General features: G+C 32.1%; 1 pseudogene; it reads left to right on the top strand.

The window, feature by feature from the left end:
* The first annotated feature begins 3081 nt into the window (after positions 1–3081).
* Positions 3082–11601, top strand: LOC149560688 (mitochondrial carnitine/acylcarnitine carrier-like protein; annotated as a pseudogene).
* The last annotated feature ends 4284 nt before the right edge of the window (positions 11602–15885 follow it).

Here is a 15885-nt window from a genome sequence, read left to right as displayed (position 1 = left end):
TCTTCATCAAATGATTTAGCACTATCTATGCCCTCTATTCTAGATCTACCTCTATGTGTTGCATTGCTAGAGTACTATTTAATCTGTTAGTAACCTCCATCAAGGTTTTTTGCAGGGTTTTCATTGTTTTTCTCTTCTAAATGAGTTTTTATAGCGATGAGATCAAATTAGTTTGATCATCATCAATAGTTGCTAGGTTAGCAAGTGATAGCGAAGTAGATGAACAAGAAGGTTTAGTGTCATCCTCCCTTTGCTTCTTGTCAGTTGCCTCTTTGACTCTTCCTTCTTCTTCCTCTTTCTTTTCTTTTTCCTTTCTTTCTTTTCCTCTCTTCTCTTCCTCTTCCAATATTTTCTTCTCATCTTCCTTTTTTTTCCTTCTTATTTCTTCTTTAGCTACTCATATCTTTTCTTCCTCTTCTTCTCTTTTCTTTTCATCTTCAAGCAATTTTTGCTTGGCCTCTTCTAGTTTCCTTTTATGTTCTTCTAGTAACCTCTTATCCTTTCCAATTTGTCTCAATTTATCTTTAGTATATCCTCAGTGTGAGGTTCAATCTATATGGAACCTTCAAATGGATTTGTATCATCAGTGTTAATGCTAACATTTTCTAATCTATGTGCATAGAGTAACTGCTTACTAACACTTCTGAGGTTCTGTGTGTTGGTGAAGATGTTGTCTTAGACTCTATCAACATCTAACTTATTGCTACTATAGTCTCACTTCTTAACTTATCTTTCTCATCCACCATTAACAAAAATGGTTTTACTTTATTTCTCAAGTAAGGTGCAAGATTTTTTAATAATCTCTTAATTTATTCTTCATTATCAGTCTTGCAAATAGTCCTTAGCATAGACTTCCAAAGTTCAAAATCATTTTCCTTGGTTGGGGCCTTCTTCTTAATAAGTTTGTCATAGACTTTCTAGTTCACTATGTCTTCAATATCCTTGAGCTTCAAATTATTAGCTATAATGTATCTCATAGTAGAGATATAAATAAAATCTCTCTCAAAATTGTTATATAAATCATAAAATTTGTTCATCTAAACAAAGTTTCCCTAAATAGAAATAGTTGATTTTATCTTTTCTATCTTTGGCTTCCAAGGTTACTGATCTTTTCCTGCTGATTTCTTAGAAGTTGTTACCTTCTCTTCTCATTTGACTTCTTCTTCTTCTTCTTCTTCTTTGCCAGACTCAACAATTGTCAACAATGTCTTCTATCTCTTTCCTAGTCTAGTGGCTTGATGCTTGACCCTTTTAGTCTTTCTGGTCTTAGCTTCCACTAATCTCTTAGATTTTTTCTTTGGCTCACTTTTTTGAACATCTAATACCACTACATATGGAATGCTTTATTCCAAAGATGTCTTTAAAATAGATACTAACAAAGGTTGCACATTTAGTATTCCTTGCTTCATGGTTTTCTTGACTGCCTCTTCAAGGTTCTTCATCAACTATTCCATATCCATAGGGATTTTACTCAAGCTATTAAGCCTCTTTTGAGTTACTATGCTCTGATACCAATTGTTAAAAATATAGATTATTGCGAAGCGCTAAATTAGTAATCTACATACTTTAGTCACCATCTAGAAACCATACATAATAATGTAGTAAAGTAATATTGAATAGTAATAGTGATGATGCACAAAGATAACTCATAACACTATATTTTGTTAACTAGAGGAACCCTTACCAAGGGAAAACCCTAATGGAGATGATACCCACTAGATAATATATTGATTAATAAGTTCCTTGTTAGAGGATGGACCCTATTAAGAGTCAAAAAAAAAAAATAGTATAGTGAGTCCTTCTTAGGAGAATTTGAATCCTTGTTAGGAGATTCAAAACCTATTATGAGTTGTAGTATAGTAGATGCAAGATGAGCCTACTTCCTAAACATGTGCTTCTAAATATAAGAAGATCTCATAGCCCAAAAAAGTAATCAAACTTCTAGAATATAAGTATTGTAACCTTTTCTTTGACTGATCTTTGATCTTTAGGCCAATCTCAAATCACAAATAGCTTTATAAAACTTTGCATATATCACTTTCATGAAAGTTCGCATATAATTGCTCAACACAATTTCTCCAAGCTAGCACACTTGAATTTTCCAGATGTCCTTTGCATAAATGTCATGCCTTTACAAAAATTGATGCTTGGTTAGCTAAGACCATAATACACTTTTCCAAATTAGAGTAAACATCTAGGATGTTGGCCCTAATTGGACAAGTAATTATTTTGTAAACAAAATAATTCCTTTCCTTCAATTCTATTGTCCTGTTTCACTAAAACATGAATATCACTTTTCTATACAATCTATACTAAATTTTAAGGTTATACACCTCATCATCAAAGTATATAATATGTCTATTTAACTTCACTAGTCATAATATACATTAGCAACAAATTATAAACAAAACAATACACTTTCGTATAATGAATTCCATACTTAGATAATTTGTTGAGTACCAAAAGCTAGGTATCTTTATTTCTGATTTTTTCTATAATCATATACATCACGTGTTCCCATAAATGAAAACAAATATATATCCTCATTAGCCAATTGTCAATAGAATCTTGAGAGCAATGTCACAATTTGACTTTGGAAAATATCACCTACTTATTAGCGTTGGTGACTCTCAAAATTTAATTTGTAGATTAATTTTTTGTTTCATTCAAGGTCACATATATTACATTGATTTCTATCTAAATGAGTTTGAAAAGTTAAGAATATTGTTCCACAAGTTTTAGATAAAAATTTGGATGATTAGTCTATATTTTTTGTATTGCCTCTATGAGATCCAAAGACTTTGAAGACAAGTGCACTCCTCTGGCCACATCAAACAATTCCAATGAGATATCTTGACTAGTTTTTGAACTCCTTATAAAAAACTACAACCTTAATTTATCCAATAAAGAATATATTTGGGATATTTTCATTTTGGTAAATTATTGCCCTGCCTCTTCAATTGCATAGTAAAAGAATAATTTTATACTATGATATCCAAATGCATATATTGGAAGAGGATATTTTGAAACACCAAAAAGAATATCTATGATGGCCATAAATGAGAAAAAGTTTTTGGAAACATGGAAAATAGTTCATTTAAGGATATGATTTCTACCATTGTTGGAGTAGCACAATTGATATGTGGGCATCCATTTGATACAATCGAGGTAAATTTGGAGAGTCATCTCCAAGAAAACCTCCATGCTATGCTAGGGTCATTGATGTTGTCTAATAGACAATTATAGTAGAGGGCCCTCAAGGACTATATAAAGGAATGGGAGCTCCATTATCTATATTGGCAAAACTAAATGTAGATCTATTTACTAAAATAGGGTAGATGAAAGGCTTGGTAAGAAAAACATCTAGGGTTCCAATTTCTATGGAACACCAAGTAATTTTTGGATTAGGGGTAGGCATTGATGTGTCAATGCTAACATGTCTAGTTGAGCTAGTGAAGTGTAGATTGCAAGCTCAAAGTGCTCTTGGCATTGGTGAAGTTGTTGTAGTTTCTAATACTAGGACAATAATAGGTAAAGTATTTTTTTCTCCAATTTTTTCATTTAGTAATTTCTATGTATGCTTCTATGTCTTTAGCTTTTAAGTTAATTGTAACTCAATTGGATGCATTTGTAGAATCAACAAGCATTCATTAGAGGGACTATTGTAGTTTTATAGTGATGTGATTGGTGTAGACTTCACCATTCTTGATAATAAATGATGAAGTACATCAGTAGGCTTCAACCTTTGAGCTATCTTGTTGAGGTTTTCTTTATACAATGGGAAATAAATTGACATTGTTAAGCATCTAGCATGGTGCATAGAAATCTTGAGGTTTCTTTGAAAGTTCAAATGCATTGGAATAAACCTCTCATTACATGGAATCATTGATTAAACCTTAATAGTTTAGTGCAATTCATTTATACATCATTTGATCCCTTCTGATACACTCAATAATATATTATTGGTAAATCAGTCTAGCCCTTTAAAATTCCTCTAAAATAGGTGCATCAATTGTAGTACTAATTATTGGATACAATTGATTAATTGTGTATTGTCTTTGATGTTACACAAATATCATTATCATTCAATATATGTCAAGCTCATTTAGGCAGTGAAGATAGTTTTCTATTTCTACTAGGTGTTCTTGTGTTTGCCTAGTTTAAAAGGTAATGTCTACTGAGTTAACTTGGGTGTCAAAGGAAAGTTTATAGAAGATGAGTGCTAATCGAGCTCACTCAATTAATAAAGAAAATTTTGGATGGAACCAATATTAACAAGAACACTCAGTTACCAAAGGATCATCATAGTTAACTGAGTTTCTTGGTTAAGATAGGAAAATCATTTTTGATTTAGCGTCTACTAAGCAAGGTTGGCTAATGATGGATTTTCTTATATTGGCATATTGAGTCTACTTGATTTATCTTTTGGTTCTAGCCAACTAATGTGATAAATATTAGTTATTCTAAGTTATATGAGGCAACTTGACAATATGAATCATATAGGTAAAAGGTGAAGTTGAGAATTTGAAAGTGTGTAAGAGTGTGAATGCATGAAACATTTTGAATATCTAATGATGCTACAAGGAAGTGAATTAGAAAGATAAGCAAAATATCCCTATGAAGTTGAAAAGATATATTCAATCAAGAAGGATCAAGTACAAACCAAAATAGAGATCTATAATCAGCAATTCAATTGCATCAAAAATTAGGCCATCTCATTGTTAATCTCTAACCATTGTACCAATGATCTAAACCTCTTAATAGAGTTGGCTTAACAACTATTTGTAAAAAAAATAATAAGGTGATAGTTCTATTGAATTTTCTAAAGACCTCTGACAAGGCAATTTATAATAGGGTGATTCAATCCTTTAATAAAGTCACACCTATCAGTGTGTTTTGTAACCTTTAATAGGGTTGGATCCTAGGAAAGCTCACTTATGAAGAGTGAAAATAGTAACTCATTGCAATTGGTGGTTTTCCCAAGTTGAGATTTCACGTCAAATCCTGCAGTCAAATGTGTTCATGCTATTTTCTTTTATGTATTTGAATCTAAGTTAAAAAAATGGTAATCATAGATAAAATCTAAGTACTTCCTGAGCATATTTAGTATTTACTGAGTTACAACATTTTATGTGTGTTTTCCAAGCATCAACAATATTTAGTTTTTAGAGTATATTTTGTACTGAGATCTAAAGGGATCTGTGATTTCTTTTAGTGGTAATTAATATACCCCTCCCCTCTCAATTGCTCCTCTTATATTTCTAGCCATTAATATCAGAGCTTTTGTTGCTTGTAGAGAAGGTTTCAAGGACCTAAGCTAAAGTTCAAGATGTCTTATAGAAGAGAGATTTCCAAGTTGAACAGAGACAATTTTGTAGCATGGCAAGGACATATGAGGTTGCATTCGGCTACCATTAGTGATTTAGGTTGTAAATATCTTAATACTAAATACAAGATTCCCACTAGAACAATATCACTTGAAGATATTGCTAAAAGGAAGAATCATAACATCTTGATGATTGATATTGCATCTGCTCTCAGTTATGCTAAATTTGATGAAGTAAAAGATTTCCAAATTGCTCATGAAATGTGGACCAAATTGAAAGATATTTATGGAGAAGATGAAAATTTAAGAAGAGATAAGGCTAAAAGTCTTAGAGGTCATTTGGATCATATGAAAATTAGAGAAGATGAGAAAATTCCAAAATGTGTGGAAAGAATCAGAGCAAGTGTGAGCACAATCGAAGCATCTTGAGGATACATTTAAGAAAAAATATTTTTAATCAAGGTAATTAGAACTATTGTTCCTATTTATGCAATTAGATTGTCTACTATTCAAGAGATGAGATGTGATTCAAATAATAAAATATATTTGGATGCTCTAGTTGGAAGATTAATAGCTTTTGAGTTAGATAACTTTGATAACTATGTTCCTAGTTCAAAAGTTATTGAGTCTATGTTTGAAGCTAAATTCTCACTCAAGAAAAAAAGTAAGAAATAAAAGTCTAGTCAATTAGGAATAGAAGAAGAAGAAATAGAAGAAAGCTTAGACAATGATCTTGAAGTTGTTGAAGCCCTACTTCTAAGAAAATATTCCAAAAGTAGAGGCAAATACAAAGGAAAAGTTCCTCTAATTTTCTTTTCTTGTGAAGAATTTGGTCACATTGTTGCAAGGTGTATGGATAGAAAAAACAAAGATGGAAAGAAAAATAATTAATATAAAGGCAAGAAGGACTCTGAGAACTACAAGGAGTACAATGACAAAGGTAAGAAATCTTTTTATCTGGCTAAAGATTTTAATAACAATGAAGATGAAATGGTATATATTGTAGTAAAAGATGAATATGATGATGAAGGAGATAAAATGTTACTTATCTCTCATGTTAGCAAAAATGATACATGGATTATTGATAGTGGCTATTCACATCATATGACTGGAGACAAAAAACAATTTAAGCACATGGAATATTAAGATGGAGGTAGTGTGAATTTTGGAAACAATGAACCTTGTAACATAAAAGGAAAAGGACATATTTCTTTGACTAAAGAACTAATATGTGACAATGCTTATTAGGTTAAAGGACTAAAGCATAATCTACTAAGTGTGGTATAATTGAATAATATTGGATTCAAGGTAGAATTCATTGATGGAAAGGCCAAACTACTAGATGGAAAAGGAAATCTGGTTGGATCTAGCAAGCAAACAAAAGGTAATCTATTTTATCTCGATCTTAGTAAAAGTTCATGTTTTATTGTTCAAGTAGGAGAAAGTTGGTTATGGCACAAAAGATTATGTCATACAAACTTTGATAATCTGGTTAAGATTAGTAAACATAAAAGAGTAAGAGGTATTCCTAGTTCGAAGAAGCTTGATATGTATCTACACAAAAAATTCCAAATTGGTAAGATGGGAAAGACTAGTTTCAAAAGAAAGAAGTATCAATCAGAAGAAATCTTTGAACTTGTGCAACTAACTTATGTGGACCTATTGGAATAGAGAGTTATAGTGGTGAAAATATTTTCATTCTTTTTGTTGATGATTATTCTAGAATGATGATTGTAATGTATCTAAAAGAAAAACCTAAAGCCTTTAAAATATTCAAGTGGTACCTGGCAAGAGTAGAAAAAGAAATTGGAAAGAGATTGAAGTGTCTAAGATTAGAAAAAGTTGGTGAATTCATCTCCAATGAATTCAATAATTTTTGCATTGAAAGAGGGATCAAAAGACAAGTATCAGCCCTTGGTACTCCTCAGCAAAATGGTATAGCTGAAAGAAGAAACAAATCCATCATGAATTGTGCAAGAACATTGATGATTGAAAAGAATGTCATAATCTATGTACTGGAAGGAAGCTATCAACACTATATTTCATATCTTGAATAGACTATAGTTGAAGAAATATTCAAATCAAACTCTTTATCAACTATGGTATAGCTACAAACCTAATGTAAGTTACTTGAAAATATTTGGTAGAAAATGTTAGATCTTGAAAGAATCTAGAAAAGGAAAATTTGAAGTCAAGGGTGATGAAGGCGTAATTTTAGGATATTCTTGCAGAAGTAAGAATACAAATGTTTTAATTTGTCTACACAAAAATCATAGAAAGTGCACATGTAAGAATTGATGAGTTTGCAAAAGAGAGTGAAGAAGAAAGTAGCAAAGAGCCACATGATTACAAAAGATTTGTTTACTATGAACCTGCTACCCTGCCAAATCTATCTAAGAGAGAGAAGGCTTACCCCTTGAGTCCCTAAAACCTCCAACAGTTACCAAGTTCTAGATAGTGCAACCTGAGTCATAGTCTGAAGGATCTGAGTTCCAGTTAGAAGCTACCAAGCTTGTTCAAAATGAGTTTAATGGACTCGAGTTGTAGATAGAGGAACCTAAGCTAGATACTAAAGTTCATGATGAAAAAAATGGAACTCATTTCAAATCCAAAAAAACTTGTGTTAGCAAGATATGTTAGAAGGCATCATGCACCTGATTAGATCATCAAAGACAAGCCTAATGGAACAATGACAAGAAATGAATTGATAGGTACATGTTTACTTTCTGAATTTGAACCTAGAAATGTTAAAGATGCCTTGAATAATGAAAGTTGGGTTGAAGCAATGAATGAAGAAATATAACAAATAAAGAAGAACAAAACCTAGACCCTCATTCCTAGACCCAAGGATAAAAATGTACTTGGAACAAAATGGGTGTTTAGAAACAAGTTGAATGAAGATGGAAAAATTTCTAGAAATAAAGAAAGATTGGTGTACAAGGGCTATTCTCAAGAAGAAGGGATTGATTATGGTGAAATTTTTGCTCCTATTGCAAGATTAGAAGGTGTTATAACTCTACTAGCATATGCAACACATAGAGGATATATAATGTATCAAATGGGTGTTAAATTTATATTCTTGAATGAAATTCTTGATGAGGAAGTCTACATTGAACAACTAGAAGGTTTTGTAGATCCTAACAAAAGAGACATGGACTGCAAATTACATGAAGAATTATATGGTCTCAAGAAGGCTCCCAGAACTTGGTATGAAAGACTTCATAATTACTTGATATCGATTTGGTTTCAAAGAAAAAATGATAATAGTAGTATGTATATCAAAGAAGGACCAAACAAAAGGATTGTGTTGACACAAATATTTTTTGATGATACTTTATTCACAAGAAATGATGACTTATGCAAAACATTCTTAGAAGAAATGAGTAAATACATTGAAATGTCCATGGTTGGTGAGATAAAATTCTTTGTTGGACTGCAGAATCAGTGGAACAAAAATGTATCTACATCACTCAATCTAAGTATATCAAGGAGATAATAAAGAAATTTGGAATGGAGGATTTGAGACTAGATGGAACCCCCATGTCTACTAGACATAGTACTTTGAAGAATGATGATTCAAAGGAAGTAGATCAGACCACATGCAAATCAATGATTAGAAAATTGTAGTATGTAGTACATACAAGGCCTAACATTGAATTAATAGTTGGTATGGTGGTAAGATTCTTAGTAAATCTTGAAGAAAATCAAATAATGGCAATTAAAAGAATCATGAGATATCTAAAAGGTAATGAAGACTACGGTTTATGGTACAAACTTGGAGGCAATTTGGACTTAAAGGTGTTTACTGATGCTGCTTATGTAGGAAGTATTGATGGTAGGAAGAGCACTATTGGTGAAGCATTATTTCTTGGTAAAAGACTAGTGTCTTGGACAAGCAAGAAACACAATTGCATCTCTCAATCCACAATAGAGGTAGAATATGTGGTAGCAGTAATTAATTGTTTTAATATTGTTTGGTTCAAACAACTATTTGAAGGAATGGAGATAGAGTTCAAAGATCTAGTAGTCATATATTGTGATAACATCAATGTAATAAATATATCAAAGAATCTAGTGATTCATACAAAAATAAAAAAAATGTTGCAATAAAATATCACTTCTTAAGAGAATTAGTGCAAGATAAGGAAGTCATATTTGAATATGTGAACAAAAAAGAACAAACTATAGACATATTCACCAAGCCATTAACTAAGGATGCATTTTTTGTCTAAGAGGTAAGCTAGGGGTCATTCCCCATTTGAAGCTCACTAAATGAAGTTTAGTGATGCATCAACTAGAACTTGTTGAAGACCAATTAGTTGGCATAGTATTGAGAAGGGAATGTTGCAAATGAATCAATATTTAAGGTACATTGATATTAGTAGAGTTGCTGCCTTTGGCATGTGTTGTAAATATGGGAGAAGTTTGTTGTAAGAGGGATAAGTCTACTATCATACAAATGTCTATGAGGGAGAATGAACTTGGTAATAGTTGTTGTAGACAAAAGTTTTCTAATAGATTGAGAAACTAAAGATAGAAAGATTTCATACTGATAGAAAAAGTTCTCATAGATATGGATCAAAATGAAGCTAAGGATATGTTCCTTACTTTATTCTTATTCCAAAAAATTTATTGTATTATTACATGTTGTGTTGGCATTAATGTCAAAGAGGGAGATTGTTGGATACAATTGATTAATTGGGTATTGTCTTTGATGTTACACAAATATCATTATCAATCAATGCATGTCAAGCTCACTTGAGTAGTGAAGAATTTTTTTTATGTCTACCAATCATTCTTATGTTTTCCTAGTTTAGAAGGTAGTGTCCACAAAGTTAACTTGGGCATCAATGGAAAGTTTACAAAAGATGAGTGTTAACAAAGCTCACTCAGTTACTAAAGGATCTTCATAGATATGTAGTGTTAACCAAGTTCACTTAGTTAATATAGGAAAATCATTTCTACGTCAATGTCTACAGAGCAAGGTCAGCTAATGAAGGATTTTCTTATTTTGGCATATTAAGTATAATTAATTTATCTATTGGTTCTAGCCAACAGAGGAGATAAATATTAGTTGTTCTAAGTTATATATGAGCTAGATTGACAACATGAATGATATAAGTATAAGGTCAAGTTGAGAATTTGAAAGTGTATAAGAGTGTGAATGCATGGAAGATTTTGAAAATCTAATGATCCAACAAGAAAGTGAATCAGAAGGATAAGCAGAATATACTTATGAAGCTAAAAAGATATATTTGATTAGGAAGGATCAAGTACAAGCTATAATAGAGATCCATAATATAATTTGGTTGCATTAGAAATGAGTTCATCTCATTGTTACTCTCTAACCATTGTACCAGTGATCTAAATCTCTTAACAATGTTACCTTAATAGCTATTTGTAAAACCTCTAACAAGGTAGCAACTCTATTGAATTTTATAAAGACCTCTAACAAGGAAAATCCTATTAGAGTTATTAAATCCTTTAACAAGGTCATACCTAATAGTGTGTTTTGTAACCTTTAACAGGGTTGGTTCCTAACAGAGCTCACTTCATAATTGCAAAAATAGTAACTAGTTGCAATTGGTGGTTTCCCAAATTGGGTTTCCATGTTAATCCTGATGTCAAATCTATTCATGCTATTTTATTTTATTTATTTTCATCTAAGTTTAGATAATGTTAATCAAAAATAACATTTAAGTACTTACCAAGCATATTCAGTATTTACCAAGTTATAACATTTTATGTGTGTTTGCTAAGCATTAGCAATATTCATTTTTTAGAGTTTATTTTGTACTAGCATCTAAACAGATTTGGGATTTATTTTAGTGGTAACTAACTCACCTCTCCCCTCTTAGTTACTCCTCTTATATTTCCAATACCAACATCCATCAAATACAATGGACCAATTAGTATATCCAAACATGTTTTAAAGTTCGAGGGAGGGATTTTACTACTATTTAAGGGTCTCACTCCTACTTTAGCATGAGAAGTGCCTCAAAATGTAGTAATGTTTGGTGTCTATGAGGGAATAAAGCAGTATTCAGCTAGAGGACATGATACTTCTCAATTGATCCAAAGTTCTGTCCTTAAGTTAGGTGGACTTCTTGGTGCTACTTTCTAGTTGGCTATATATCCAACTGATGTTTTGTGTAAGCAACATGGTACATTAAAAAATGATCAACAAAAAAGACTAAGTAGACCAATGAGATTATTTTTTAATGCAAATATGTTAATGAACAATAGTTCTATCAAAGGAAGAGTCATTAAAATGAATAAGAGAAATATTTCTTAATGGATAGCAATCTTAATCAATAAAAGAGTGGCACATTTAGGAGATCATATAGAATTAGAATCCATAGAATGAAGAACAACATGTTAATATTATGTGAACCTCATACTATAGCATGGAAGTGTTGGAAATCTGATTTTAATGATCATTGTGAAAAGAAGATTGATTGAAAGAGGGAGATTCTTGTTAAAAGAATGTTTTCAATCATTGATGTAAAACCTACTATTTGTAGGAATGAAAATTGCTTATAAGATCCAAGTACTACCACTTAGTTGATTGATGAAGAGGATTTAATCAACAAGATGGAACAAGAGCACCTAAAGTAAAGGTTGAGTTATGATTTTGTAATGAAATGCAAGGATCATCTAAGACAATGGTTAAATGATGTATTGATAACATACTCAAAGATACAGAGGTTGGACACACTAAGAAACACTAGAAGTATAAGATGGAACAAGGTTGACTACAAAGTGTAAACTAAGTTCATCAGTAGGTGTCAAGCAAGCTAGTTTAAGCCAAGAAAATTCTTAGCTCGAGCTGAGCAATTGAAAAATGTAGTGTGTGCCAAGTGAACTTCAGGTGCTGAGTAAAGTTAAAGTGCTGAGCAAAGTAACAAGTGCCAAGCATCAGAAAAACTTAGTAGATGCTAAGTGAATTCACTATAGGTGTTGAGCATCAATAAAACATAGTTGATGCTAAGTAACACAATATGTGCTAAGCACCAAAATTTCAATAGTACTAAGTTTCTGCATTATTGGAAATGTCAAAGATTCACCAAATCTAAGCCAACAAGTTTTCTACCTTGAATTGTACAAATTTATATGTAAATGATTTTTGAGAAAATTCAAGAGGATTCTTCATGATGTTTCTTGAAGAAAGAAAATATAGGTTAGATTCAATGAATCCTACATAATCCATATGAATTAAAATTAAAGGAGGAAAGAATCCAGTATGAAAAGAAATTCTAGATTTTTATTTAAGGAGTCACAGACCAAGAAGCAAGAGCTGCTGGTGTGCCAAATTGTAAAGTGATTGAAGGGTGTCAAAGAGAAGGCATCTAAGAGAAGGAAGAATAGAGTATAGAGACTCTACTTTTACAAATGGTTAGAAATAGAGGATTGCATTGGTACATTAAGCATGGAGACTCAAGGAGACTAAGCTTGAAAGAAGGGAAAGCTGTCAGAGTTGTAGGGACTGAAAGCCATGCAATGTTATGAGCTGAGAAGTGATCTAAAATTTGCAAGTTAAGTTGTATTCTATAATCAGGTCAAAACCCCTTATTGTTACTCTCTAGCAATTGTCTCAGTTAGGATAAAAGAAAATCCTATGGACTTAGGTTGGTCTAATAGCCATTTGAAAATCCTTTAATAGGGTGATATTCTAGGTGAATATTCTAAAGTCCTCTAACCTGGCCCACTTCTAACAGGGTGGTTAAATCCTTTAACCAGGTTACATTTAACAGTGTGTTGCAGCCTTTAACAGGGTAGGCCTTTCATAGGGCATTACTTCAGAAGAGTGAGAATTGAGAAGCATGTTACTAGTGTTTTTTTCCAAATTTAGTTTCCACATAAATCACTATGTTATGTGTTGATCTTTTTATGTGTTATTCTTGCATGTTGATTTATAGTAACTTGCTGAATAGGAAAGTTAAAGCTTGGATGAATGAATAAGTTTGATGGGCACCTTTACTTGACGAAAACTTTGAATAGGAAATTTGGACTTTAAATAATTGATTCAACACCCCCACCTCCCCCCCTCCCTCACTCCAACTACCTCTAAGTTATTCTTAAGCATTTCTAACAATTGGTATTAGAGCCATCTATTGATTTAGTTTCAAGGTACTAGAAGAAGGAAGATCAAGATGTCCAAGAGAGAAGTTCCCAAGCTCAATAAAGACAACTTCGTTGCATGGCCGAGTCTGATGAAATTCCACCTTGGATCAATAGGTGATTATGCAAAAACTTCAATTGGAATAGAACATGTAGACCCGACAAGACCTCTCTCTGTAGATGATTTGAACAAAAGGAAGGAGTGCAATTTGGCAATGCTGGAGATTTCCTCTACACTTAGTTATGTTGAATTTGATGACATCAAAGGATTTGAAGTGATACATTCAAAATGTGGAAAGCCCTCCTAGATATCTATGGAGGAGATCAGAATGTTGAGAGAGCAAAGAGATAAAGCCTCAGAGGAAAGTTTAATGACATGAAACTAGAGGAAGGTGAGAATACTACTCAATACGTTTCTAGAATGAGAGAAGTGGTAAGTGCAATAAGAAGCTTGGGTGGTCAACTAGAAGAAGAGACTATCAAGAGTAAATACTTGAGAATCCTACTCCCTGTCTATGTTATTAGGGTTTTAGCCATCCAAGAGCTAAGGTGTGTACAAGGAAACACACTAACCTTTGAAGGAATAGTGGGAAGACTTACTACATTTGAATTCTCCAACTTTGATAACTACCAACCCGAGAACCCTAAGTCTACTTTCAAGGCCAAACTGACATTGAAATTCACTAAGAAAGTGAAATCAAAGAAAAAGAGTAGAAAAGGAAAACATGCATCCAATCATAGTAGCACAGTTGAAGAAGATGTGGAATAGTTGGAAGCACTACTAGCTAGAAGATTCCATAGAAGACAAGGTAAATTCAAAGGTAAGTTTCCCATATTTTGTTTTAATTGCAATGAAGTAGGTCATATTATTGCAAGATGTACATAGAAGAAGAACTACAAAGAAGGAAATAAGTACAAGAACAAAAGAGAAGATGATAGTAGAGATTACAAAGAAAAAGGAAAAAGATGCTACATTGTTGAAGAAGATGAAGGATGAATTAGATGAATATAAAAATAAAGCAACAACACTGGTAAGCTATGTGAACAAGAAGGAGAAGTGGATCATAGACAATGGATGCTTAGATTACATGACAAGAGATAAAATTAAGTTTATTACCTTTACTCAATATGATGGAAATAGTGTTAGATTTTGTAATGATGCTACATGTCAAATAAAAGGAAAAGTCTCAATTAAACTTTTAGAGAAAATTTCATGTGATAATGCATACTATGTTGAAGGATTGAACTACAATTTTTTTAATGTATCACAGTTACGCAATTTAGGTTGCAAATTAGAATTTGGAAACAAAACTACCAAAATCTATGACACTGTTGGAAATCTTTAGTGTAAGGCATTAATAGCTAAATAATCTAACCTATTTTCTTTAAAGGTGGTGTCAAATGTTTCAAGATCTTCCATACTACCTAATCTTATTCCTTGGTTCCACCATGAGACCTAATTCCCACAACAATTTATGATATCTTACAAATATAGTTTCTTATAGATTCATCTTACATCATTTAGCCATCTTGAAATGCACATAACCAATTCTACAATCTCATTCTCTTTGCATGTGTATCACCATCAAAAGTTGATTCTAATTTTTTCAAAATTTTATGAGATGTTTGAAGTGACTTTACCTAACTATACTCATTCTTAGTAAAATTTGATAGTAATGCTTCTCTAGCTCTCATGTTACACATGAATAGATCTCTATTTGCTTCACTACATTCTTCAAGATTTTCTTATTTCATAATTGTTTTCTCATTCTTTGTCAAAATATAGTAACCTAGACCCATACATAATAGATATGTCTTCATCTTATCCTTCCAACTATCATAGTTGGTCCCATCAAATTCCAGACTATCCTTTCTCAAAATATTTTTTATGGATCTCCCAAAGTTGTGAATCTTTAACTTCAAGGATCTATCACTCTAATACCAATTGGTAGTATATATAGTCCACCAATATAATTGGGTGGAATGGGGGGAGGGGGTGGGGAGTGAATTAATTATCCAATTTATACCATAATTATCAATCTTAAATAAACTTAACTATAGGAGAAATATAATCAAAAACTATAACAAGATACTTATACACAATGACAATATATATGTTAAATAGGGAAACCCTTGATCAAAGTGAAAACCATGGTGGGGATGGTACCCACAAGATGATGTAATCATATAAATATTTCTTTTTAGAGGATGGACTTATACGCTATTGTTGGAATGGGGTTGTCATTGCACCAAAAAAGCATTCTATCAATGCTTGATACAAACACTCAACTTATAGTACACAAGAGGTGGTTAAGCCCTTGTCATAAATCTTGAGAGGAGAACTAAATTTTTTTCTAAAAATATCCCCCTTAGCATTACCTGAGGGTCTGAGGATTAAAACCTATGACTAAGCTCTAATACTATTTGTTAGAATGTTG

The sequence above is a fragment of the Cupressus sempervirens genome, chromosome 4, assembly GCF_028749045.1.
Source record: "Cupressus sempervirens isolate cs-2001-9-10 chromosome 4, ASM2874904v1, whole genome shotgun sequence".
NCBI lineage: Eukaryota > Viridiplantae > Streptophyta > Pinopsida > Cupressales > Cupressaceae > Cupressus > Cupressus sempervirens.
Note: the sequence above shows the minus strand (reverse complement) of the source record. Positions and strands in the feature narration are given on the sequence as shown.